Source organism: Procambarus clarkii, chromosome 55, assembly GCF_040958095.1.
Source record: "Procambarus clarkii isolate CNS0578487 chromosome 55, FALCON_Pclarkii_2.0, whole genome shotgun sequence".
Taxonomy (NCBI): Eukaryota; Metazoa; Arthropoda; class Malacostraca; order Decapoda; family Cambaridae; genus Procambarus; species Procambarus clarkii.
This window is the reverse complement of record NC_091204.1, coordinates 26,081,369-26,108,072: the sequence shown is the minus strand read 5'-3', so window position 1 is coordinate 26,108,072 and position 26,704 is coordinate 26,081,369. Positions and strand designations below refer to the sequence as shown.

The following is a 26,704-nucleotide window of genomic DNA, read 5'->3' as shown; positions in this document are numbered from 1 at the left end:
CCTGAGAGAATGTGCACCTGAGCTCAGCATTCCACTTCAACAGACCATCATATATAGACCTGTCCCACTATGCTACCTATTTCAGACTCCCAGTTGATATTAGAGGCAGCAGCAGCACTCTACAACAGTGGCAGCAGGGAAGATCCCATTCACTATATACATGTATATCATTGACAAGTGTAATAGTCACAATATTGGAAAAAATAATTAAAACTAAATGGGTAGAACCCCTGGAGAAAAACTATATAATAACAGACAGACAGTGTGGTTTTGGATCTGGAAAATTCTGTGTAACAAATTTACTGTTTCTAGGATCTAGCCACAGAGATTTTATAGGAAAGATATGGTTGGGTATTTTTATTTTGGCTCTCCTAATATTTTGGATAGCATTGATGAGTATCTCCTTGAAACTGCTTTGGAGATGACCCCTAACCAATACTGGTACTTTTTCTCATGGTCATGCTTTTTATTAACCCTTAAATTGCACATCGCATCTTATGATGCTTTGACCGACTTGCAGTAAATTGCGCATCGCATCATATGATGTTCTGGAGTACTACGCAAGATTTAAATGGCCCGCTGATACAAAGGGTTCACCACACCTTCATCAGGGCTCTTGTAAACAGACTCCATTTTTTTTTTAAATCGTGGGTCAAATTCCCGGGTGTTAGGGGCCTCAGTATTGAGTGAGCTACCAAGCCTGACGAACGCAGCATGAGCTCACAGCACTGCTGTTCAGCTTGTGACCACAGCATCGCCTAAAAATGCCATAATATACTTGTTCATGCAATTATGTAGCGATGATATTATTACAGAAGATTCCTGACTGATAAAACTGACCAGGGTTCTGATAATAACAGGATTGTGGTGATATTTAGCGCTGTGCTCCATGTTGGGAGGAGTAATGCTGTGGGAGGGGAGGGTAGTGGCGTTGTCTTCTGACTGTGTGTGGCCACCTTTTATTGAGTGCACTCACCATACCAGCTTAGTGGTTCGCTATGGTGAACACAAATGTAGATACTTATATATAACGTGTGTATAGAGGGTATAAACAGCAAGAGGAGTAGGTTGCGAGCCGCCATTTTGGTGAGGGCGGTGGCGTCGTCTCCACGATTTATCATGTTTCCTGATGGCCACTATGGTCTTTGGGCACCATACCAGTTTACTTGTACAGGTATGGTGAATAAAACGGGTAGATATTTATATATAATGTGTGTATATAGCATAATAACACCACAAACAGTATTGTTGGAGGAGAAATATTAGTGCGACTGGCCTTGAGGTCGGTAGCCATCAACTGACTTTGTGAGTAGCTACGTCTTTGTGCCTTTACTCACCATACAAGCTTAGATGTACAGTTATGGTGAACATGTAAATACCTATATATAACGTCTGTATATAAAAGCAAAAACAGTATGGTGGGTGGAGAATGATGCCAAGTCAGGTGAGGTGAGGTGAGGGAGGGAGTGGCAACCAGGGGCAGGCTGCCACTGGCTGCCACTGCCACTCAGCATACCAGCTTAGTGGTTTGTTATGGTGAACACGAATGTAGATACTTATGTATAACGTCTGTATATAGTGAATAAAAGCAAAAACAGTATGGTGGGAGGAGAATGTGGGTAAGTCAGGTGACTTGAGGGAAGGAGGAAGTAGCAGCCAGTGGCGGGCTGCCACTGGCACTGCCACTCAGCATGCCAACTTAGTGGTTCGTTATGGTGAACACGAATGTAGATACTTATATATAACGTCTGTATATAGTGAATAAAAGCAAAAACAGTATGGTGGGAGGAGAATGTGGGCGAATGAGGTGTTGAGGGAGGGAGTGAGTGGCTGGCTGGTACACGGCGGTCACTCCTCGTTACTTTTTGACTCATAATACCAACTTAGTGGTTCGTTATGGTGAACAAAACATGCAGATACTTATATATAACCTGTGTATATAGTGTAATAACTGACAAAGTATCTGTTCACTGTTTGATGAACATAATTGAATCAACAATATGCACACCATATTTTTGAGTACAGCGATGATGCACTCATTTTATTATATAAATATATCACACTACACACTATTGAATAATATTACAGCAAAAAAAAAATTATGAAAAATCAATCAGAGACATTGAGTAAGTAATTATCAAAAGAAGGCACCAAACCGGGAAGGCTATGTAGCACCATCAAATACGCAAAATAATCAGAGGGCGCTAAATATCACCAAGGATGCCAATACGAGAACAAAAACGCATAAGGCGAACGATATCAAAAGTATCCGAGTCACCAAGAATTCTATCGAGGGACAGGTGACCGCGAGGGGCGGTCGGAAAGCAAGACACACGCTCGTCCTGGAAGTCAGGACATTCAAGAAGGACATGCACGACCGTCAGAGGGACAATGCAACTAGGACAATAAGGGGCAGGGCGGCGCTCCATCAAGTGACCATGGGTTAAGCGAGTATGGCCAATACGCAACCTCGCCAGAGCAGTTTCCCACCTCCGGTTACGGTGGAAGGAGGACGGCCACGAGGAAACACAACATTTAAGAGTACGTAGCTTGTTACCAGTAACAGACAACCAAGAAGCCTGCCAACGGGTAAGGACTGAGGAATGGATAACCGGGTAAAAGTCGGAATACGGAATGCCTTTACAAGAGATGGGACAAGAGCGGACAGCTTCCTTGGCGGCAGCATCCGCACGCTCATTTAAAGACACACCAATATGGCTGGGAACCCAACAAAACTCAACCGACTTAAATTTACTGTGAACGAGAAACAGCCAATGCTGGATCTCGACAACTACTGGATGAACCGGATTAAAGGACCCGAGAGCCATGAGGGCACTACGAGAGTCAACAACAACTACAAAGGAAGACTGACAACGAGAAAGCAGGAGACGAAGAGCATAGAGAACAGCATAAAGATGCTAGTCTCCGGAGGCAAGCGACACATATAAGTGCGATCAGGAAAAACAACAGAGTAGCCAACACCATCCGCTGACTAAGACCCATCGGTGAAGACAGAAACGGAGCGGGAGTGAGAAGAAAAGTGCTCGAGGAAAAGGCGTTTGAGAACTGTAGGAGGGGTAAAAGCTTTAGTGATACGGGTCAAGGATGTACAAAACCGCGGAAGAGGGACCCTCCACGGGGGCAAAGAAGGAACAACACGAGGAGAAACATCAGAAATACGAACGGAAAGAGAATCCTGTAGGCGAGATAACCGGACAGAAAGAGGGAGGTGGTGAAGAGGAACATTAACCGCAGGAGGGGTAAAAGTTAAATCACGACAGAGGCGAGAGGAAGGATGTTGCAAGGACCGCGCAAGATAGCGAAGACAGTAGCGATCACGGCGGTCCCGGAGAGACAGGAAGCCAGTGTCAACATATAAGCTAAGGATGGGAGTCGAACGAAAGGCACCAGAACTGAGGCGCAACCCAGTATGGTGCAAAGCATCAAGACGGCGAAGAGTAGAATTAGAAGCAGACGAGTAAGCAGGGCAACCATAATCGAGCTTTGACAGGACGAGAGAGGAATGTAAAGCAAGGAGAGTGCGCCTATCCGTCCCCCAAGAAGTATGGGACAAGACCCGAAGGAGGGTAAGGGCCTTAGAGCACTCAACACAGAGGTAAGAGATATGGGGAGACCAAGACAAACGAGTGTCAAGGAATAACCCCAAAAGCTTCGCGGAATCTTTGTATTCAAGGGGATGACCATAAAGTGACAAAGAGGGACGAAGAACAACCCGTTTCCGAATAAAAGTCACGGCACAAGTCTTAGAAGTAGAGAACTTGAAGCCATGATCCGTGGCCCAAGACGACACGGCATCAATTGCAAGTCGAAGCCGGCGTTGAAGGAGAGGCGAATCATCACCCTGACAACAAAGGGTAAGATCATCGACATAGAGAGCGGAGAAGACACCAGAAGGAAGAGAGGAAAGAAGACCATTGAGGGCAACCAGAAAAAGAGTAGTGCTCAGAACACTACCCTGGGTCACACCTTCGTATTGCTGAAAAGAGGGAGAGAGAGCGGTACCAAGGCGCACCCGAAAGGAACGACGAGAGAGGAAGCTGCGGAGAAAGAGAGGGAGATGACCACGAAGGCCAAAAGAATGAAGTTGAGATAGGATATGATAACGCCAAGTGGTGTCGTAAGCCTTTTCCAGGTCAAAAAGGACGGCAACAACGGAGGTCTTCGCAGCAAAAGCAGTACGAATATAGACCTCCAAGTTCACCAGGACATCTGTCGTGCTGCGGCACTTGCGGAAACCAAATTGAGAAGGGGAGAGGAGGTGATGGTGTTCCAGGAACCACATCAGACGAACGTTAACCATACGTTAAAAGAGTTTGCAGACACAACTTGTGAGAGCAATAGGGCGAAAGTCCTTAGGGGAAGTACCCAGAGACCCCGGTCTGCGAACAGGGAGGACAACGGCATCGAGCCAGTCCTCAGGGACTGACGACGACTCCCAGATCCGATTATACAGACTCAGTAAATACTGAGATGTGCTCGGAGGGAGATGGCGAAGCATCTCATAATGGATACCATCGGAGCCCGCCGCCGTAGAACTGCAGAGGGCCAGGATAGAACGAAGTTCAGAGAGAGAGAAGGGATCATTATAGGGAAGCTGAAGATGAGTGCAGAAATCTAAAGGACGAGACTCAAGGACAGGTTTACGAAGAAGGAAAGATTGGGGAAGATGAAGACCAGAGCTAACAGAAGAAAAGTGGGAACCCAGTTCGGAAGCGACCTGCAACGGGTCCGCCACAAGAGTATCATGGAGGTGAAGGACCGGTGAAACATCGGGAACGAACTTACCCGCTATCTTGCGGATACGCTTCCAGATCTGGGCCAGAGGGGTTTCGGACGTAATTGTTGAGACATAAGATGCCCAACACTCACGTTTAGCCGTACAGATGGCCCTACGGGCCACCGCACTCGCTTTCCGAAAGAAAAGAAAAGAATCGGACGTCTGCCTACGGCGGTGCCTCTTCCAGGCTGCACGCTTACAGCGGACAGCCCGAGCACAGTCCGCATTCCACCAGGGAACGCACTTCCGCGGACCCCGAGAGGAAGAGCGAGGAATAGAGCGGAGGGCAGCGTTGAAGACAGTGTCATGAAAAAGGAGGAGAGCGCGAGAGAGAGGCAGAAGGGAGAGGTCAGAGAGAGCAGCACTGAGGGTAAATAGGGTCCAGTCTGCCTTAGCAAACTGCCACCTAGGGAAAGAGAGGGAAGGGCGAAAAGAGAAAAAGGAAACAAGGATGGGGAAATGATCACTTCCATGGAGGTCATCAAGAACCTGCCACGTGAAATCTAAGTAAAGAGAAGAAGAGCAGAGAGAAAGATCAAGACAAGAAAGGGTGCGAGTCCGAGAGTCCAAATGAGTGGGCTCACCAGAATTCAGAAGAGACAGGGAAGAAGAGAGGAGAAACGGCTCAAGAAGGCGACCCCGGGTATTCGTCAGAATGTCACCACAAAGGGAATGACGACAATTGAAGTCACCCAGCAGGAGCACAGGCTCCGGCAAGGAGTCTAGGAGGTGTTTCAAATCAGGAAGAGAGAGCGGGACACTCGGGGGGAGATAAATGGAACAAACTGTGTACCATTTCCCCACAAAGATACGAGCAGCAGAACAATGGAGAGGCGAAGGAAAAAGTAAAAGAACAAAGGGAACATCAGCACGAATCAAGAGAGCAGAAGAATTAGAAGCCCCAGCAATGGCTGGGGGGGGGGGAGAGAAAGGAATAGCCACGAAAACGACCAGGACGAGCACCAAGCATTGGCTCCTGGAGACAGACACAAAGGGGCGAAAACCGCGAAATCAGAAGTTGGAGTTCGAGGAAATTGGCGTAATAACCTCGAACGTTCCATTGAAGAATGGACAACGACGAGAAGAGAAAGGACAAAAACAGAGAACAAGGAAGAAACAAAGGCGAAAGAGCAACAGAGCACGTTAAAGAATATCAGGGTCGGGATCAGGGTCAGCAAAGTCAGGGTTAGGGGGCATGGGTAAACTGAGCAAAGACGGAGGGAAGGAAACTGGAGAACAGATCAGAGGTGGGCGGGCAGGGTCCGGAGGAGGAGGAAGAAGTGGAGACAACGGAGAGGAGCCGTCAAAGACAGCAGCAGGAGGAGGGGGAGTAGAAAGAGGGGAGCGCACCCCAGCAAGAGCAGCAACCGAAAGGGAAGCAGGGGCCAAAGAAACCTCCATAGCAGGAACAGGGGGCGCAAGCACTGAAACGGGAGGGGAAGGAGCAACAGAGCCAGAAGGAGGAGCTGAGGAAGAAAGCGAAGCCTTCTTACCCGCCGGGGAAGAGGAAGGAGAGGAGCCAGGCTTACGCTTCTGACTTAAAGAGACCGGTGTCCCAGCAACTACGTACCGGGCAACGGATTCCAGTGTCTCAACAGGAGAAGCCGAACGAGAGCACACACGACGGCCGTTAGGAGAGCGATGGACATCCGCCCGCACCGACAGGCGGTGGGGAGAGCCGATAGATGGAGGAAGAGGATGGGAAGGAGGATCGGAGGGGGACGAGGAAGAAGACACGACAGACCGGGTAGAAGGAAGGGGAACCCCAGACAGAGGACCAGGAGGAGGATCCTTCGGGAGAGAACCCAAAGGAACAGAGGAGGGGGCAGTGGGCGCATCAGGGTCCAAGGCCCGGAAACGGTTGTGAGTCTGAGGAAGGCGGGAAGGACGAGGAGAGGAAGAGCGCAACACGCGAGCATAAGAGATATTAGCATAAGGCGGGAGCCGGCGAACCTGGCGCCTCGCCTCAGGAAAAGATAAACGCTCCCGGTGCTTCAGGTTGAGGACGGCTGCCTCAAGCTTGTAATGGACACACGCACGGGAGAAGGTAGGATGGGCCTCACCGCAGTTGAGGCAACGAGCCTGGGGAGAAGTGCACTCCGACTTAGAGTGACCTTCGCCACCACACAAAGGACAGAGAGAGACAGTCCCGGAGCAGCGGAGGGCACCATGCCCAAACCTCCAGCACTTGTTGCAGAGCCGAGGAGAAGGAATGTACTCCTGGACAGAGCACCTGGCACCAGCAAGAATGCCAGAGGGTGGAAGGGTCCTACCATCAAAGGTAATCTTCACAACCCGGAGGGGTTGACGGCGACTACCACGAGGGGGACGAGTAAATGTGTCCACCTGGAGAATAGAATGGCCCTGGGCAGCGAGGATGTGTCGAATATCGTCGTGGCAGTCGCGCAGGTCCCGAACACCGGTTGCAACATGGGGCGGGAGCAAAATAGTGCCAACACTGGCATTCAACTGAGCGTTCTTCGAGACCCGAACGGGGGTCTCGCCAAGGCAGGATAAGGCAGCCAAGCGGGAAGCAGCATCCTGAGAAGGAGCAGCAACGACACGTGTACCGAGACGAGTGGGGTTGAAAGTAATGGAGGCATCCACGGAATCAATGAGATGTCGATGAAGGGAGAAATCGTCAGGAGGCGCAGAATCAAGAGGGAGGAGATCAAAATATTTGGCCCACGAAGCGGGACCAAACAAGGCTTGATAGGTAGCAGAACTGGAAGGAATCGAGCGAGGGCGGCCGTGACGAGGACGGCGGTGAGAACCCCCAGAGAGAGAGGGGTTAAAAGGCGCAGTAGTTACAACTAGAGAAGGAGCCGCACCAGGGGACGAGGTAGTCACCACAGGGGGCTTGGGGCTCGACCCAACCACAGAGGAGGGAGGGGAGCCAGGGGAAGGAGTCAGAGAGGCCAAAGGAGGAGCAAGGTCGGGGCCCAATGCAGCGGAGGCTACAGAGCCCGGTCTTCCAATACGGACCGACTCGGGGGCTTGGTCGCCCACCCCACGAGCCTGAGAAGGTAAGCCAGAAGCAGCCGAAACAGGGGTTATCATCTTGACGAAAAGAAGAATTCACTCACGAATGTGCCCCCACACCCACCATGGAGCCACAATTAGAGGCAGGACACCCAACAAGAAGCTATCGCCGATCTTGTCGGGGCCTCCTAGGGGTGCGTCGTGAGTATACGCCCCACAAACGCCACCTTAAGAAACCGACAGTCCGTCGAGATCGGTGTCATGTTCACAGAAAATGGTACCATCCGTTTTCTATGTGCGGCGGCTGGGACGCCAGAGAGAGAGAGGAGGTAAACAAGAGAGCGTACAGGACGCCCGCCAAGCTTGGTAGCTACTAGTCATGTAATCATATTAAGTATTAAAGTCAGTAACCAAGTCATGACTTTACATCAACCCTACAACCAAGACTTCCTCAGTAACACACAAACACCACAATCGGGTTCAGTGACGAAGTGGGGATTGACAATAAAAGGTTCCCCTCGCTCTCGACGTCGGGTACTGCAGTTCTACGGGTGCATGAGTATGCCTCCTCAAGCACCTGGGTGTCAAAATAGAAGAAGTCCATGGAAGAACCAGAACGAGCAAAAGGTCGGCAGGAAACGGCAAGCAGATAGGAGAAGAGGGGGGAGAAAAACGAAACAGAAGGAAAAGGAAAAGGTGCCCAGCAGAATTGGAGAGGACGGCAGCAGGAGCACAAGGCTAGAAAAGGACAGAGGACTGTCCTAAGGAGCATCACACTCCGGCAGCCGCCCACGAAGCCCCCACACGGCGACAACGAGCTGAGCGGGGAGGGGGGTATATTAATTAATAAATGCTTCTTTTTTATATTATTGGCTTCAATTTCATGTAATTTACCCCTCTTATAACTATTACTACAATGACTTCAATTTTATAAAATGTAATAATTTTTTGAATGCTTAATTTGTCTAGTTATCAGATTCTTACCTTACAATATTTGCAACTTACCCATTTATCTGTTGATACTAACACTTCAATTTCCCAAAATGTTATAAACCTTGAACTCTTAATTTGTCAAATTATCTGAATCTTTAATTCATTACTTTGTGAATTAAAAATTAATAATTTAATTTCTCACTTATATATCTGCCCATTAATATTAGCTACTAGTCTTGTTTGTTGTCTAATATTCCAGTATTGTTAATGGATTCTTAAGCTTTAAGTACATCAGTGTTTCCAGCCCATATGTGTTTGTTTCTATTGCATACCCTTATCCAACTTGTCTTATTACCATATGATATTACTATATTACAATCTGAACCCTTAAACCGCGCATATCATATATATATATATATGATATCAGTGACTAAACCGAAACCGCACACATCATTTAAGTATGCTTTTGTGTCTAGCTCTATAATTTAAATGCCCCGCCTAGGATAGGGGCAGCTATAGTACAGCCATGACTGATAGTTGCCAGATGCCACCTAGAAAAAATCTAGCCCAACATTCTTGGGTGTGAGAGCGTCAGTATTGAGCAAGCCACCAAGGCTGGTGCACGCAGCATGAGCTCACAGCACCGCTGTTCAGCTCTTGACCACAGCATCGCCTACAAATGCCATAATATATATGATCCTGCTATTATTTAGTGATGATAGTATTATAGAAGACCCCTGACTGTGATAAAACTGACCAGGATTCTGATAATAGCAGGATTGTGGTGATATTTAGTGCTGTGCTCCATGGAGGAAGAAGTAAGGCTGTGGGAGGGAGAGTGGTGGCATCGTCTTCTGACTGTGTGTGGTCTTCTTTTATTGACTGCACTCACCATACCAGCTTAGTGGTTCGCTATGGTGAACACTAATGTAGATACTTATATATAATGTGTGTATAGGGTGTGAAGCTGATGCAGGGAAAGCATCCAACAGGCATGCCCCAGCTACGGTACAAAGACGTATGCAAGAGGGACCTAAAAGCCATGGACGTCGATCTTGCTATGTGGAAGACACTGGCTGCAGACCGTTCAGCCTGGGGGCAGTCTGTTCAAAGAGGTCTCTCCAAGTTCGAGGAGTCACTTGCCAAGGAATCGGAGGCAAAGAGACAGAGAAGGAAGGCCGGTAGCCAGGAAGACAGACCAGAATTGGACTTCGTTTGTGCTCGGTGTGGGATGGACTGCCACTCTCGGATTGGCCTCATCAGTCACACCAGACGCTGCACCAGGATTGACAACTAGGGCGCAACTCCATAGTCTCCCAAGACTGAAGGATGCCTACTACTAGGGTGTGATAACAGCAAGAGGAAGAGGTTGGGAGCCGCCATTTTGGTGAGGGAGGAGCATCCTCTGCACGACTTGTCATGTTGTTTACTGGTGGCCACTATGGTCTTTGGGCACCATACCAGCTTATTTGTACAGGTATGGTGAATAAAACAGGTAGATACTTATATATAATGTGTTGGAGGAGAAATATTAGTGCGTCTGGCCTTGAGGGCGGCCGTCACCAGCTGACTGTGTGAGTAGCTACGTCTTCGTGTCTTTACTCACCATAAAAGCTTAGATGTACAGTTATTATGAACAAAAATGTAAATACTTATATATAACGTCTGTGTATAGTGAATAAATGCAAAAACAGTATTGTGGGAGGAGAATGAGGGCGAGTGAGGTGTCGTTGCGGGAGGGAGTGGCTGGCTGGTGTGTGGCAGTCACTCCTCGTTGCTCTTTGACTCACAATACCAACTTAGTGGTTTGTTATGGTGAACAAAACATGCAAATACTTACAAATAACCTGTGTATATAGTGTAACAACAGCAAAATTATTTGTTTATTGTTTTATGAACATAATAATTGAATCACTAATATGCACACCATAATTTTGAGTACAGCGATGGTTCACACATTTTATTATATAAATATATCACAATTCACTGTATTGAATAATATTACTGCAATAAAACTCAGAAAAAATCAATCAGACACATTGAAATAATTAGATAATAATATATTTGTGGCAACTGCCGCCTGACAGCTCGAGCGGAGTAGACCTCGTCTGGCGAAGGCTCTGCTAACACCCCTTTTTTGTCAGACTTCCCTACCCTATTGCGGCTAAAATATGCCACCTACGATTTTTTTGTTATTTTTTCCGTGATCAGGGAACAAAAATTAACACTTCTATCAGACGAAAGAATTTTTTTGGATTTTTTTTTTTGTTGCGCCTGTGGGTGTTTAATCCATTTGGGCCCCTAGCGGTTTGAGGGTTAAGAGATTACTGAATTTTTAATTTGATTAATTATGTTTCCTTTTTTATTAATTATTTTGAATCTGAATCCATTTATTTATTCATAATCTTAATCTAATTGTCTAATTCTTTGTTCTCTTCTTTTTTTTTTTGCCTGTGTATTGCCTGTTTATATTGCATATCCTTGCCCATCTTGTATTATTACCGTATAATATTCATGTATTACAATATTATTGTAATTCTTAATTTAGCTAATTATTTGTATTTCATTTGATTAATTATTTGAATCTCAATTCGTTTACTCTAGAAATATTAATTTGATTAATTATCTAATTTCCCACTCTTCTGTTCTTTATTATTTTTACTTTCATATCTGGTAAACTTTATTACTTATATACAGTATCTGCTAAATGTTATTACTTACATATCTGCTGAATAATATTTACAATCACTTCTCTACTCTTGCATTTTTTCTTTTCAAATACAGTGCATCATCACTCTAACAGACCCCGCTCTAACAGACCCTGCTCTAACAGACCACGCTCTAACGAATTCCCGGATGGTCCAAGTGAATTGCATTTGGCACTAAATGTTCAGTGGAACATACAAAAATTCATTTGTGTTGTTCCACTGATGGTGATGACCTAGTCCGGCATGGCAGGGCTGTGAGAGCTGTGTACTGTACACACTCTCCACATCGTTCACTTCAATATCCATATCACTAGTAGCAGACACCTGTGTTAGGTCTTTTTCCAGATTTGGGTTATCAAAATCACTGGCATGCTCATCTTCAAGCAATATGCCTTTCTATTCCAACATCAAATGATGTTTTCTTGAAAACAAGGCCGACTAGGGCTGGGAGCTTGATATGGATGAATACGACATGGTTGCTACCTTGAATATGAGCCTGCCCATGACCGTGGGGAATGCTGGGAATTTTTTTAAATCTGGCAAACACCTCAGGAATCCATCTTGTACCCAAGTCAACGCCGTGTTGGACAGGTGTTTGGGAGCCAGAGGCGCGTGTGCCACTCATTGTTGCTCACTCAGTACTAACCCAGCCAGCAGCCCTACGACATTCTGGGAATTTTTTTCCAAGATGGCTGCCTCTCACAGTAGGTCCTAAGAGTCCATTTTGTACCCAACCTACCGCGAGCGTGCTTCGACCGTATACAAAGAAATAAAAAATACTTTTGTCAGTTGGCGCAGTAATTGGCGAATGGCATTTGTCGTTTTGCGCAGTGCAGTGGTTAAGGTGTTATGCGCACCCCTGATTGAGCAATATTATGTGCTATTTGCATTTCAGAGGGTTAATACACTCAACATAACTGGGTAATAACACCATGATTAACCCTTAAACTGCACAACACGTCCTATGATGTGTTGAGTAACTTGCTATAAATTGTGCATGATGTCATATGACGTGATGGAATACCACACAAGATTTGAATGGCCATCGGGGTAGGGGGGCCCCCATATGCTGCCTAGGGGCTATAGTAAACCAGCTGCCATTTTGTAAAAAAAAAAACCAGCTCACGCTACCAATGCATGGGAGGCCCCAATTACCCAGCGGTCACCATGGCAAGCGCACAGCCAAACGCCTCCCGCGCACACACCACGCAATCACTTACTCAAGAGCAAATAACTAGTGAATTATTTTCTGATGGTGAGGACAGTGATTTTTGATGACCCTGACATTGATAAGGACTACAGACAATTGACCGATGATAGTAGCACAGACAGTGAATATGAGATACAGCCTCCTCCCACGGCGAGGCATACATGCTCACCTATGCCTCCTCGCCCAGTGTCTACTCCAATTCACCCACGACCACACAGTTCTTGTGCTTATTTAGAGTATGAGGATATTTTGGACAACGAGTCAGAGGAAGGTGATTCATTTTCTGGTTTTAGTGAAGTGGATTCAGAGCATAGTGTTACCGTGCCTGTTGCTAGTACCAGTGGTGATACCAGGCGAGAAACTTGTCACATCAGCAGCGTCTCGCCCAGCCAAGCGCTGCCGTATGGCACCACATGAGGAACCAAGACCCTCATGTTCACGTGATTTCACCTCACGTTCACATAGCGGCCGTACTTTGTGTAGACGGGCTACAGCTCCTGGTCCACGGTATACAACGCTTCTTCGCTGTCGTGCCACTGTTGCACCTCGCAGGACCCCAGGTGTCCTTGTGTGGAGTGATAGTGACGATTTTATTCCTCTAATTCCTGGCTTTGGCAATAAAGAAGTTGGGATTACAGACCTTTTCCCTGATAATGGTGAGGACATGTGTGAAATGGATTACTTTAGAGCATTTTATGATGAGCCGCTCATGGAATATAATGTACACCAAATGAACTTTCATGCGACTCATCTCATTGGAAAAGAGATAACAGAATATTCACGATTGCAGCATTGGAAAAACTCTACTGTAGGTGAAATGTATGTATTTTTGGCAATATGTATGTTGATGAAACATTGTGTCAAACACGCTATCACAGATTATTGGAGCAAAGACCAGACTATTCCAACACCTTTCTTCGGGAAATATATGTCCCGAGACAGGTTTCAGACTCCTCAGGTGTCTTCATTTTGCAAGTAATGAGGACCGGACAGAGGATGATAGATTTTGGAGAGTCAGACACTATATGAATGAAGTGACTGGAAAGTTCAGAGATTTCTATGTACCAGCACAGAAGCTGGTGATTGACGATTCCCTTGTGCTTTTCAGAGGACGTGTTGCATTCAAGCAGTATATTCCCTCCAAACGCAACAGATTTGGATTGAAATTCTTTGTTCTTCGTGACTGTGAAACAGGATACGTGTTACACACGATTCTGTATTCTGGTAGCGATGTAGACATTCCCGGTAACGACCAACATGGTTTCTCAGGTAGTGTGGTGAAGTCACTGATGGTACCATGGATGAACAAGGGCCACATTTTATACACGGATAACTGCTATACAAGTCCCTTGCCAGCTAGGTTCTTGATTTAAAATAGAACTGGATTGTTTGGTACAGTAAAGCCAAGAAGTATGGGAAATGCCAGTGTTTAACAATAAACTTGAAGTTTATGACTGCCAGCTAAGAAAAAGTGATCAAATACGCTCAGTTACATGGAAAGACAAAGGAGAAGTGAACTTGCTGACAACCGTTCGTGATGGTACAATGATGAACAGTGGCAAGGTGAACTGAGTAACGCAAGAACCAGTATATAAGCCAGATTGTGTTCTTGACTATAATATCAACATGCGTTTGGTTGATAAATCTGACATGATGGTGGGCACTGTCGAGTGTGTGCAGAAAACATTAAAGTGGACGAAAAAGTGTTTTTCCGTCTTGTTGACATAAGCATGCTGAATAGCTATTATATGTACAGTATCTGGTGAAAACTTGACGTAAACCAAGTTTCCGTTCGTTTGCTTTTACAACTTGGGACACAGTTATTAGCAAAGTTTGGCAAAGATGTTCCTGGCATACAAAGACCCATCATGAACCCAGTGTTGCAGCATGCTGCTACACCCAGGAACGCTCACATGGAGGTCATTCAAGGACACAGACCTAAAACATTTGCCACCAGCTGGAAAGCATGCAATAGACAAGCGTGATTGCTTAGTTTGTAGAACAAAAAAAAAAGAGATCAGAAACGTAAACATGTGCAAACATGGTGTGAAGCGTGAGCAGTTCCATTATGTGCTGTCAACTGCTTCAATTGCCTACCACTCTCTCCAAGACTTCTTAAATGTGCAATAATATTACAAAAACCTGTAAATAGTGTGTGCATGTGTGTGTGTAAATATAATAATGAACAACGTGAATACATATTATATGGCATAATGGGAAACATTTTTGTGCGCATGTGTATACTCAATGTATGCAGCATTTTATTACCATTGAACATGAAGTAACATTATATGCAACACAATTAGTGAATATTTGTGATAAAATATGCGTAGACACTATAAATAATGCCGCGAAAATAAATTCGTAGCAATTCTGGCTGCTTGAAGACTGCGCGCGATGCCTCTGGGCCGCACCTTGCATGAGCAAGCATGCAGGGTGTGACGTCATCGCTCATATTGTCGACTTCATTTATGCCATTTGTATGTACGATTAATTTTTTTCTCTCTTGTGGTCAGGGAACACAAATTAACAGGTTAGGAAACAATTTTTTTTTCTTTTTTGTTATGCACCTGTGGGTGACAAGGTGCAAATAGCCCTTAGCAACACAAGGGTTAACCCTTAAACTGCGCAATGCGCCTGCAGGCCCACGTCTGGTTTGCGCAACGCGCCTCCGGGTATTTTTATTTTTCACGTTCCATTCAAAACTCCCGCGGCTACGTGGGGCTCACATCAGCTTCCTCAGGGCTCTTGTAAACAACGCCATCTTTAAAAAAAAATCGTGGTCCACATTCCTGGGTGTTGGAGCCTCAGTAGTGAGTGAGCAACCAAGGCCGGCGCATGCAGTATGAGTGCACAGCACTGCTGTTCAGCGTGTGACCACAGCATCGCCTAATAATGTCAAAATATATATATAATCTGTATTATTTAGCCATGATAGTATTATAGAAGAGCCTGAGTGTGATAATGACCTGGAACAATTGTTCAAATATCAGTGATTCAATGCTGTTCACGATGTTCACAGCACCACAGCATTATTTCGTCCATTTGGAATCTTCAAATGACTTCTTAGGTTCCTTTTCAAAATAAACGTGTGGTCAATTATTCATTTACAGGAATTAGTGACCAGGATTGTGGCTATAATTAGCATTGTGTGTAGTATTGTGGAAGGAGGAATTTTGGTGAGGGAGGGAGGGAGAGAATTGAGGTAGCCTCCACTGTGTGCGGGAGCCAATCTTGTTTTGCTCACCATACTAGCTTAGTGGTTCACTACGGGGAACACATATGTACATGGGTATATACAGTGTGTGTATATAGTATAATAACAGCAACAAGAGTATTTTGGGAGGAGCTATTTTTGTGAGGGAGGTGACGTCGTAATCGCAGCGTCATCTGCTGTGTGATTTCTCATGCAGTGTATGGTAGCAACTGTACTGTTAGGACACAATACCGGCTTACTTGCATAGTTCTGGTGAATAAAACATGTAGATAGGTATACATAACATATGTAAATAGTGTAATATAAACAGTAAGAGTATGGTGGGAGGAGGGGTGATGGCGAGTACGATGTTGGAGGAGAGAGGGAGGACTGGCTGGCTGGGTGTGGCAGCTCACACTCGCTGAGTTCTGAGTGTGTTTATGGTGTGTGACAGTGCAGAGTGTGTAAATGTGTTGTAAATATACATAAATGAACCTGAAACATTGGTGTGAATAACAGTATGGTGGGAGGGGTGGTGATAGTAAGTACGATGTTGGAGGAATAAGGGAGGACTGGCTGGCTGGGTGTGGCTGCTCACACTCAAGGAGTTCTGTGTATGTTGATGGTGAATGTATATACTGTGTGACAGTGTATAGTGTGTAAATAGATTGTATATATACATAAATTAGCATGATACATGGTAAATATGTGCAACATACGTGTACACATGTGTCTTGCACGTAACACAGATTCTTCGGACAGTACGGATGTTTTACTGCCATAATATAGTGTACGTGTTCTTTATACATAGAATTAGCACGTAAAAACAAATAAAATGTATTTGGAACTGTGCGCAAAATATGAAAAAAAATATATTTGCGTCAACTCGCGCGCCCCACGCCCTACTGGCCCCGGGAGCGTACGTCACGGGCGAATGATGACGTCACGCCCCAACTTATGGACCCCATAGCAGCCAAAGTAAGTACAATTTCGATTTTTTTTTTACATACCCATATTCAGGGAAGGGTTTTTGACACTTTAAACAAAAAATTCCAGAGAATTTATTTCCTGCGCACTGCGGGGGTGTCATATTTGGAGGCAACGCAGTTAAGGGGTTAATACACTCAACATCACTGGGTAATGCCAATATGATTAATACACTCACCATCACTGGGTAATGATTATAATTAATACACTCGTCATCACTGGTAAATGACAACACCAACATTAATACACTAGTTAATGAAAATATCTTGATTAATACACTCACAATCACTGGATATCGACATCAACATGATAAACACACACACTGGTAGTACAGTAAGAATAAAATTGTCCTTACCATCATTAATGGGCAAGAGTTGTGTTTGCTATCGTCCTGGGTAGCCGAGCAGAGACTGGAAGCAGTGTTACCTATTAAGGCAAAATAAAACAAATTTAAGGTTTCTATGACTAAATTTTTCCCACCAAAACACAGTAAATATTTAGAAAAATTAAATAATTTTTTTTAGGTATTATACTTTGAGCAAAAGTAAGGAGGGTGGGCATGAGTAAGGAGGCTGGGCAGGAATAAGGAGGGTGGGCAGGAGTAAGGAGGGTGGGCAGGAAAGGGGAAGGGGGTATGGGCAGGTTCTCGGCTGCCTCCCCCCCCTCTCTAACAGCCTACGTAATACAAACCATGTGCATTAACCCTAAAGCTGCTACAGCCTGGGCTGTAAAAGCTGGGGCTGGGCAAAAAATATTTGAATTATGTGAAAATTAATATTAAATGTTAAACAAATCTCCAACTTATTGGCTTAAGTGTCATGAAAGTTTCATCCCAATATGTTCAGAAATGTATTTTAGACAATTTTTTTTAAAAAGGAGAACATTTTGTTGATAAGGAGAACAGCTCCTGTTAACTGGAACTGAGGGATAATGCAGTAATAAAGAGATGCAAGCACTGTCCAATGTACAAACAAGAAGAATAGTAGCAAGAAGTGTCCACAAAGTGGATATGCAGCTGGTGTCTGTATAGCATTGCTGAGTAATACATAATAATACCAATAATAATGAGTATGTTATCATGCTCTATTTTGTTAAATATCATAAAAATGCATTGCCTAATGTTAATATCTGTTACTTTCACCAATGTCCATTTTTTTGTCTCCTTTGTTTATTATCTCATTTTGTTGTAACCTCTACATCCTGGAGAGTGCATACCCATCCCCTAACTATGTCAAGATAGAATGAAATTGATCACCAAATGAATCAGTCACAACTGGCAGAACTTGGACTTTGAATTTTTTTTTACTGAGTTTTTCACAGATTTCAAATTCTATTTTCTTTGTCTCTTTAGGCTGTTTTGATGATTAGGGACCAGATTAGAGCTTTATCACTTCTATAAAGTATACATTTTTATCCCATAAATCATTATAATTACCCCCATATTTTGTTTTTTGGGGGGTTATTTTTTCTTGACATCATTACAACACATATTGACCTACAACTTTCACATACTCGAGTACGAATGTCGAACAACGTTTATTAAAACATACAAGTAAATTAATGAATTAGAACTACCTTATTCATTGTCGATAACTTCAATTATCTAAATAACTAGAGTTTCAACTTTGAATCAGCTTAAAAAATATCCAGTTTCTGACCAATTCTCACCATTTTTACAAATAATGTGCACAGCTGTCTGTTCTACAATCCTATTACAATGGACTTTTCACAAACCCTAAACGATTAGTTATCCTTTTTTTCTAAATTTGGCGCATAATTCATATGCCACATTGACAATTTTTTTTACAGTAAACTAAACTGAAAACATATATTCTAAATCTATGAAAATGAAGATCCTATACTATTCTGAGAGCATAACAACACCAAATGAACAATTGGTGATAGTTTATATTTTTGCAGCTGATTTCAAAATCTGAAGTTTTCAATATTCACTTTTATAATTATTATTTATTTTCGTAATTTTCAAGTTACGTTTGTGATCATTTAGACAAAGTTGCAGGATTTGCTAGTATGCACAAAAAATTGGAAAGCATTAGAGCAAATTTGAGAAATTGAACTTTGCCATCAGGTCCTGTTGTATATGTATGCCATGCACAGCTTAAGCGTCATGAAAGTTTCATCCCAATATTTTCAGAAATGTATTTAAATTTTTTTTTTTTTAAATAACATTTTGTTGGCAAGGAGACACGCTCCATTTAACTGGAACTGAGGGATAATGCAGTAATAAAGAGCTGCAAGCATTTGTCTAATGCACAAAGACGAATAGTAGCAAGAAGTGTCCACAAAGTGGATATGCAGCTGGTGCCTGTATAGCATTGCTGATTAATACATAATAATACCAATAATAATGAGTATGTTGTCATGCTCTATTTTGTTATATATCATAAAAATGCATTGCCTAATGATAATATCTGTTACTTTCACAAATGTCCAATTTTTTTTTTGGGGGGGAGGAGATTTGTTTTTTCTCCTTTGTTTATTATCAGATTTTGTTGTAACCTCTACATCCTGGAGAGTGCATACCCATCCCTAACTATGTCAAGATAGAATGAAATTGGTCATCAAATAAATCAGTCACAACTGGCAGAACTTGGGACTGAATTTTTTGACAGTTTTTCAGATTTCAAATTCTATTTTCTTTGTATCTTTAGGCAGTTTTGATGATTAGGGACCAGATTAGGGCTTTATAACTTTTATACAGAATACATTTTTATCCCCTTAATCCCTATATTTTATTTCTCGGGGGGGGGGGTATTTATTCTTGACATTATTACAACACACATTGACCTAAAAGTTTCACATATTCGAGTAAGAATGCCAAACAACCTTTAATAAAACATATAAGTAAATTAATGAATAAGAACTAAATTATTCATTGTCGATAACTTCAACTTCAATTATCTCTAAAACTAGAGTTTCAACTTTGAGTCAGTTTTAAAAAATCCAGTTTCTGACCGATTCTCACCATTTTTCTAAATAATGTGCACAGCTGTCTCTTTTACAATCCTATTGAATGGATTTTTCCCAAACCCTAAATGTTTGGAGTTATCAATTTTTTTTCTAGGTTTGGCGTATAATTCAAATGCCACATTGACAATTTTTTTTACAGTAAACTAAACTGAAAACATACATTCTAAATCTATGAAAATGAAGATCATATACTACTCTGAGAGCATAATAACACCAAAGGAATAATTGGTGATAGTTTATATTTTTGCAGCGGATTTCAAAATCTGATGTTCTCAATATTCAATTTTATAATTATTTTTTTAATTTCTTATTTTTTAAGTTACGTTTGTGATCATTTAGACAAAGTTGTAGGATTTGCTAGTATGCACAAAAAATTGGAAAGCATTAGAGCAAATTTGAGAAACTGAACTTTGCCATCAGGTCCTGTCGTATATGCTCCCAAAATATGATGTATATGGTCCCGAAACACTATGCGTGCTAGTGGCTTTACAAGAATGGTTATCTTCTTGAGGTTATCTTGAGATGATTTCGGGGCTTTAGTGTCCCGCGGCCCGGTCCTCGACCGGGCCGCGCAGTTTACTGGGTTAGAAAGAAAAAATAATTTTTTTTTTTTCAAAATGACATGCGCCTGTGGGGATGGCAGGATATTAGACCCCAAGCATGTTAAGGGTTAAAGCACATTGGTATATTAAAGCTCTGATTAATTACATTGACAGCTTGATTGGTAATTTAAACAAGATTAATAGACACCATACAGCAGATTGACAGCACAATCACCCCATTGACCCTATTAAACTTAAAATCTAGTATGTTTATGTTACTCTATGTTCTGATAAGTTCCAAGAAAATGTCATGAGGAGTAGTTCTAAATTACACCTTGTATTTCCATTCTGTAATTAATGTATATAAACTACTGTACTGTTGCTAGAACTACTGACTCCATAATGTAATAATCTATGCCTGTACTCTGACTATACTCTGTACCTGTAAAATAAGGCTGTAAAGTACCTGTACACATTTTTTGTCAATTTTACTGTAAATTATCTACTTAAAATTATCTGTTAGTTTAAGGACTTCCCCGAAACTCTATGCGTGCTAATGGCTTTACAAGAATGTAAAATCAACTTCATTTCTATATTTTCTCTTAACCCCCAATGTACCTTCTTGTATATAAATAAATAAATAAATGCTTGTCATCCTTATTCATCACCTTTGTATTAATTTTTTATTTTCCTTGAACATTATCATTTTGTTAACTTACTTCTCTTATAGTATTAAGTGTTTTACCCCATCACAATATTAATTAAAAAATTTCGATATTACTATTAATTTTGCCCGAAACGCTTTGCGTAATAGTGACTTCATTAGTACAGTATGTGTAACTGCTGTCCCTTCAATTGAACAATACACATAGAAATCACAATAGTGTGATGCATCAAATTTATTTATTTATTATTTATTTATTTATTTATTTATTTAAATACAAGAAGGTACATTGGGTTTGTGAGAATACATAGCATGGTATTTACAATCTTGTAAAGCCACTAGTACGCGCAGCATTTCGGGCAGGTCCTTAATCTAACAGATAATTTTAAGTAGGTAAATTCTAGCAGAATTAATAAAATGATAACAGATACATTGCAAGAAAGAAAAAAAAAATGAGATGAGAGAGATTAGTAGGAATATTAAAGCACATTGGTATATTAAAGTACAGACTGATTGCATTGACAGCTTGATTGGTAATTTAAACGAAGATTAATAGGCACCATACAGCAAATTGAAAGCACATATAATAAGACAGCAATGATCACAATGGTAAAGTTGTATGGACTGGGTACATGAAGATTGGGGGATTGGGTAGCACTAGATACAGTGCAATTTTAAAGCAACAAGGTAGAAAACTATGAAGATGAAATTAAGTACTTTTTAAGTTTTGTTTTTGAATGATGCAAAAGCTGGACATTTTTCAATTCATTAGGAGTGAGTTCCATAGACTGGGTCCCTTTATTTGCAAAGATTGTTTGCACAGATTAAGTTTGACTCTGGGGATATCAAAGATATACTTATTTCTGGTGTGGTGATAATGGGTCCTATTATATCTGTCCAGGGAGAGTTTCAGAACATGATTTGCATTTAAGAACAGGGTTTTGTAAATGTAGTTGACACAAGAGAATGTGTGGAGTGAGATTATGTTTAGCATGTTTAGGGCGTTAAACAGGGGGCTGAGTGTTGTCTGAAAACAGAATTTGTTATTATTCTGATAGCAGATTTTGCTGGGGGATGATGGACCAGAGGTGGTTTGCAGGTTGAACCCCATGCACAGATACCATAATTAAGATAGGCATAGATTAGTGTATAATATAGTGAGATGAGAGCAGAGTTAGGTACATAGTATCTGATTTTGGAGAGCATACCAACTGTTTTAGAGACTTTCTTAGTTATGTGTTGTATGTAGGTGCTGAAGTCGAGTCTCTTATCTAGGAATAGGCCAAGAAAATTTCCATCATTTTTATTACTAATGATAACATTGTCTATCTGAAGCTGAATTGCATTTGTTGATTTGCTTCCAAATAAGATGTAGTAGGTCTTTTCTATGTTAAGTGTTAGTTTGTTGGTTGACATCCATAAGTGAACTTTTTTTTAGTTCATTATTAACAGCATTATTTAGTGTATGTGTTTTGTGGTTAGAGCAGATGAGGGTAGTATCATCAGCAAACAATGTAGGTTTCAGAATGTTGGTGACATCAGGCAGACCATTGATGTATATAAGAAATAGGAGAGGTCCCAAGATGCTGCCCAGTGGCACCCCAATGGTTATTGGTAGAGTGGAAGTTATATCGTTGATGGCTACACATTGGTGTCTATCACTACGATAGGATTGTATATAGTGCAGGGCATGGCCTCGGATTCCATAATGATGCAGTTTACATAAGAGGTAGTTGTGATTACCAGTATCAAAGGCCTTTCTCAGGTCAATGAAGAGTCCAATCGGAAACTCATTTTTGTCAAGGGCTGAGTAATTTATATCAAGGAGACTAATAATTGCGTCGTTAGTACTCTTTTGGGAACGGAAGCCAAACTGACAGGAGCCAAGTATGTCGAATTTTACGAGGTAGGAGTACAGCTGTTTGTAGATAATTTTTTCAAATATTTTTGATAGTACAGGTAGGTTTGATATGAACAAATTTGAAATGAGTTTGTTTCATTTCAAGTTTGAAATTAACAAATCCACAAGAGCCGTGATGAACGTTCAAATCTACGTCCGCGAGTGTGTAATGAAGGAAAGGCGAAGAGGTAGAACAGCTTATTGACAGAGCTCAGGTGCATGGGGGAATTGTGTAAAAACCTAGTTTGTGTCTCGGAGAGACTGCAGGATCGGTGGTAGGTCAAGTTGATTTCTCGGTTGCAATTCTTATCCATGTCGTAGCTCAGTCGATTAACCACCATGCTGCGCCGAGTTTATTGTGAAATTCCTCGTGCGCATGAAATAAAGTGTTCCCTAAAAGTTCTTTTTTCTTAGTAAAATGATAAATTTCCTTCCCAGAACATGTCTATGTAAAAATAAATACCAAATTCCACTTACTTTGGCTCTGGGGACGTGGACAAGGTGCGTTGTGATGTCATCAGGGGCTGGTCGCCCGTGCGTGACATGCCCAGACACGGTCGCCCGGGCCATTCAAGCACCAGATGTTGGCACAAATATATTTTCCATTATCTGTTTTATGTATTTCCAATGCGGTTTTATTTTGTTTTTTTATCGTATATGATGCATATTTGTATCCTTTACAATATGTATACAGTAGAATGTTCATAATGTTCCATGAAACTGTGATACATGTGTCAGCAATGTGTCCACAATAAATGTTTATTGTCGCAATAATATTTGTTAAAAATTCACTAAAATTACAATATGTACAGTTTCACACACTACACAGTAACACACTGTATTACACACTCAGTACTTCGGAAGTGAGTAATAATCAACGAAGTAGTCCAGGGTACACAGTGCGACTTCGCTCTCGTTGCACCAGGTACAGATAGAATTTTGCTTCCTGTTTCTTTGTTCTGTGTGCTTGCAAATAACGCACTCATGTACACCCTTGGCATTAGTACCTGTAGGTGGTATGTAGCCAAGCTTGTAAAACATAAGGTAGTCTTGCAAAGATTACAGGGAAAGATCAATTTGTAAGGTAGTCGCAAAAAGATCGCCTTGTAAGGTCCCACACAGGAAGAAATTCAGCCAGCCTCAAAGAGTGTCCGTCAGTCTGGAAGAGATTCAGCCAGCCTCAAAGAGTGTCTATCAGTAAAGAAGAGATTCAGCTATTCTTGAAAATATCTATGGAAAACACAACCATGGAAGCCGCTAACACTGTTTATCTATGCTACTTGTATCAGATCTATCATCACTGAACACAGAAAACGATTCATCTATGTATCATCTAAATAAATTGGAGATAGCATAGGTGGGCAAGGGTGGCGCTCAGAGCTACAACTGGATACGCTCGCTGTATTGTCCTCATAGGTGCTGGATCACTTGCATCTGACCTTTGTGTTAGGTTCTTATTGCACCTAGCTTCACAAATATTATACCCCTTATATTCTTCAAACATTAAGGCTTGAATTTCACCGACAAAGCGCGATCTTTCAACTCCGCGTCGGACAGGTGTTTGGGAGCCAGAGGTGCGTGCGCCACTCATGGTTGCTCACTCAGTACTAACCCAGCCAGCAGCCCTAGGGCATAAGGGGAATTTTTTCCAAGATGGCTACCTCTCACTGGAGGTCCTAAGAGTCCATTTCGTACACAACCAACCTCGCACACATTTAGAAGGGGTACGAAAAAATCAAACCGAGTATTCTCGGTTGGCGCAGTTAAGTGGTTAAGGAGAGTCTGGGATCTTCTCGGATGTAGGTTCGAACCCTCGTCATGGCCCTTGTGGATTTATTAATTTATTACTCTTATGTTCTTTGTACACACTCTTTTGAATAAATAATAATATTATTACTGTATTAATATTATTATTATTATTTACTCACAGAAAATCACACTAACGTGATATACATCAATGAGAAAATTCACTCGGGCTGTGAGGCGATGCGAACCTGCAATGTTTGCGTCACCTCACAGCCCCAGTGGATCGTTCATTGATGTATATCTCCTTAGTGCGATTTTCAGTGTAGTATCTGAAGTTGGGCGTACAGTGTTCAACTACAACACTTTATCCCTTCACCTGAGTGCTTGGGGGGGGGGGGGGTCTTGCGTAAAATTTGGACTGGCTTCAGGACTTCCTGTGATATCAGTAGAAATCTGATTGTAAGACTTTTAGGAAGTCAGTGGTGGTACAGTGGTAGAGTATGCAGCTGGCAATGCCTTGGTCGTGGGTTTGCAACACCACACAGTCCCAGTAGATTTTCTCTATTATTATTATTATTATAAAAATTATCATATTCGATAGGCCAATGTCCACACCCCAACACTGCCATAGGTCAATGTCCACACCCCAACAATTCCATAGGCCTATTTCCACGCCCCAAAAATTGCGTGTTGAGGTGTAAGACAATGGTGGAGCAGAAAGTACTCCAGTACTTACGGAGGATGATGAGAGTGCGAGGAACAAGGTGGTCAGGTGGAGCCAGTGACTCTTTCCTTCAACAGTTTTGTCTTTCCCTCGTGGTATATCCTCAATGTCTTCAGTGGTGTGGCCTCACCACACACTTACACTGCCATAAGTGTCCTGAGAGTACTGTGGGAGGGACAATTTGGCGGGTATTGTGGACACAGGTCTTTAAGACAGGCGAACTTCAAGAGTCGTGGAGACGTCTATAGCAACCTTTGTTGTGATGACGTCACTCGCTCGCTCGCTTACCCGCCACGTCTCTTCCCATTTTCTTTGGTTACTGATTCAGATTCAGATTCTATTCAGGTAAGGTATACTGATCTTTGCTGACGTTTAACCTGAGAGCCACTAATACTGGTGGCCTCAACGAGGACAGGAAGTTGGCGGCTTGTCAAAGGTCCTACCCATTTGCCTGGATGATCTTTTCTATCTGTATTTTAAAACCCAGTAGAGTTTTGGTGTTTACCTTACCTACTCCTTGGCGGGTAGGCTGTTCCACGGGTTTACATCCATACGGGTGAAAAAGCCTCTCCTGTTTTCTGTCCTACATTGTGGCTTGTTGAGCTTGAACCCGTTGCTCCTCGTTCGTATTACATCTGACCTTTTGAAGAAAGTGTCCGGATTGACATCGTCCAAATTGTTGACTTGTGATGGACTGTACTACCGGGACCCTGGACTCTACTACCGGGACCCTGGACTGTACTACCGGGACCCTGGACTGTACTACCGGGACCCTGGACTGTACTACCGGGACCCTGGACTGTACTACCGGGACCCTTGACTGTACTACCGGGACCCTTGACTGTACTACCGGGACCCTGGACTGTACTACCGGGACCCTGGACTGTACTACCGGGACCCTTGACTGTACTACCGGGACCCTTGACTGTACTACCGGGACCCTGGACTGTACTACCGGGACCCTTGACTGTACTACCGGGACCCTGGACTGTACTACCGGGACCCTGGACTGTACTACCGGGACCCTGGACTGTACTACCGGGACCCTGGACTGTACTAACGGGACCCTGGACTGTACTACCGGGACCCTGGACTGTACTACCGGGACCCTGGACTGTACTACCGGGACCCTGGACTGTACTACCGGGACCCTGGACTGTACTACCGGGACCCTGGACTGTACTACCGGGACCCTGGACTGTACTACCGGGACCCTGGACTGTACTATCGGGACCCTGGACTGTACTACCGGGCTTACAGGGGGAACCCAAGTTTCAAACATGGGGACTTAAGATCAACAACAACAATGAAAAATTATCGTTG

At 42.9% G+C, this 26,704-nt stretch overlaps 1 protein-coding gene across 6 annotated transcripts in view; it reads right to left on the bottom strand.

The window, feature by feature from the left end:
- LOC138352916 (uncharacterized) overlaps positions 1-26,704 on the bottom strand; it is a 230,529-nt gene that overhangs the window by 197,407 nt on the left and 6,418 nt on the right. For 2 of the 6 annotated variants that reach the window (XR_011222988.1, XM_069305565.1), the window contains exon 1: positions 25,394-25,657. The exons of 2 other annotated variants lie outside the window; for them this stretch is intronic. The gene's annotated coding sequence lies outside the window, so the exon portion shown is untranslated. Of the gene's footprint in view, positions 1-17,169; positions 17,241-25,393; positions 25,658-26,704 lie in introns of those variants that run through there. 2 more of the 6 variants (XR_011222990.1, XR_011222991.1) reach the window with 2 other exon arrangements.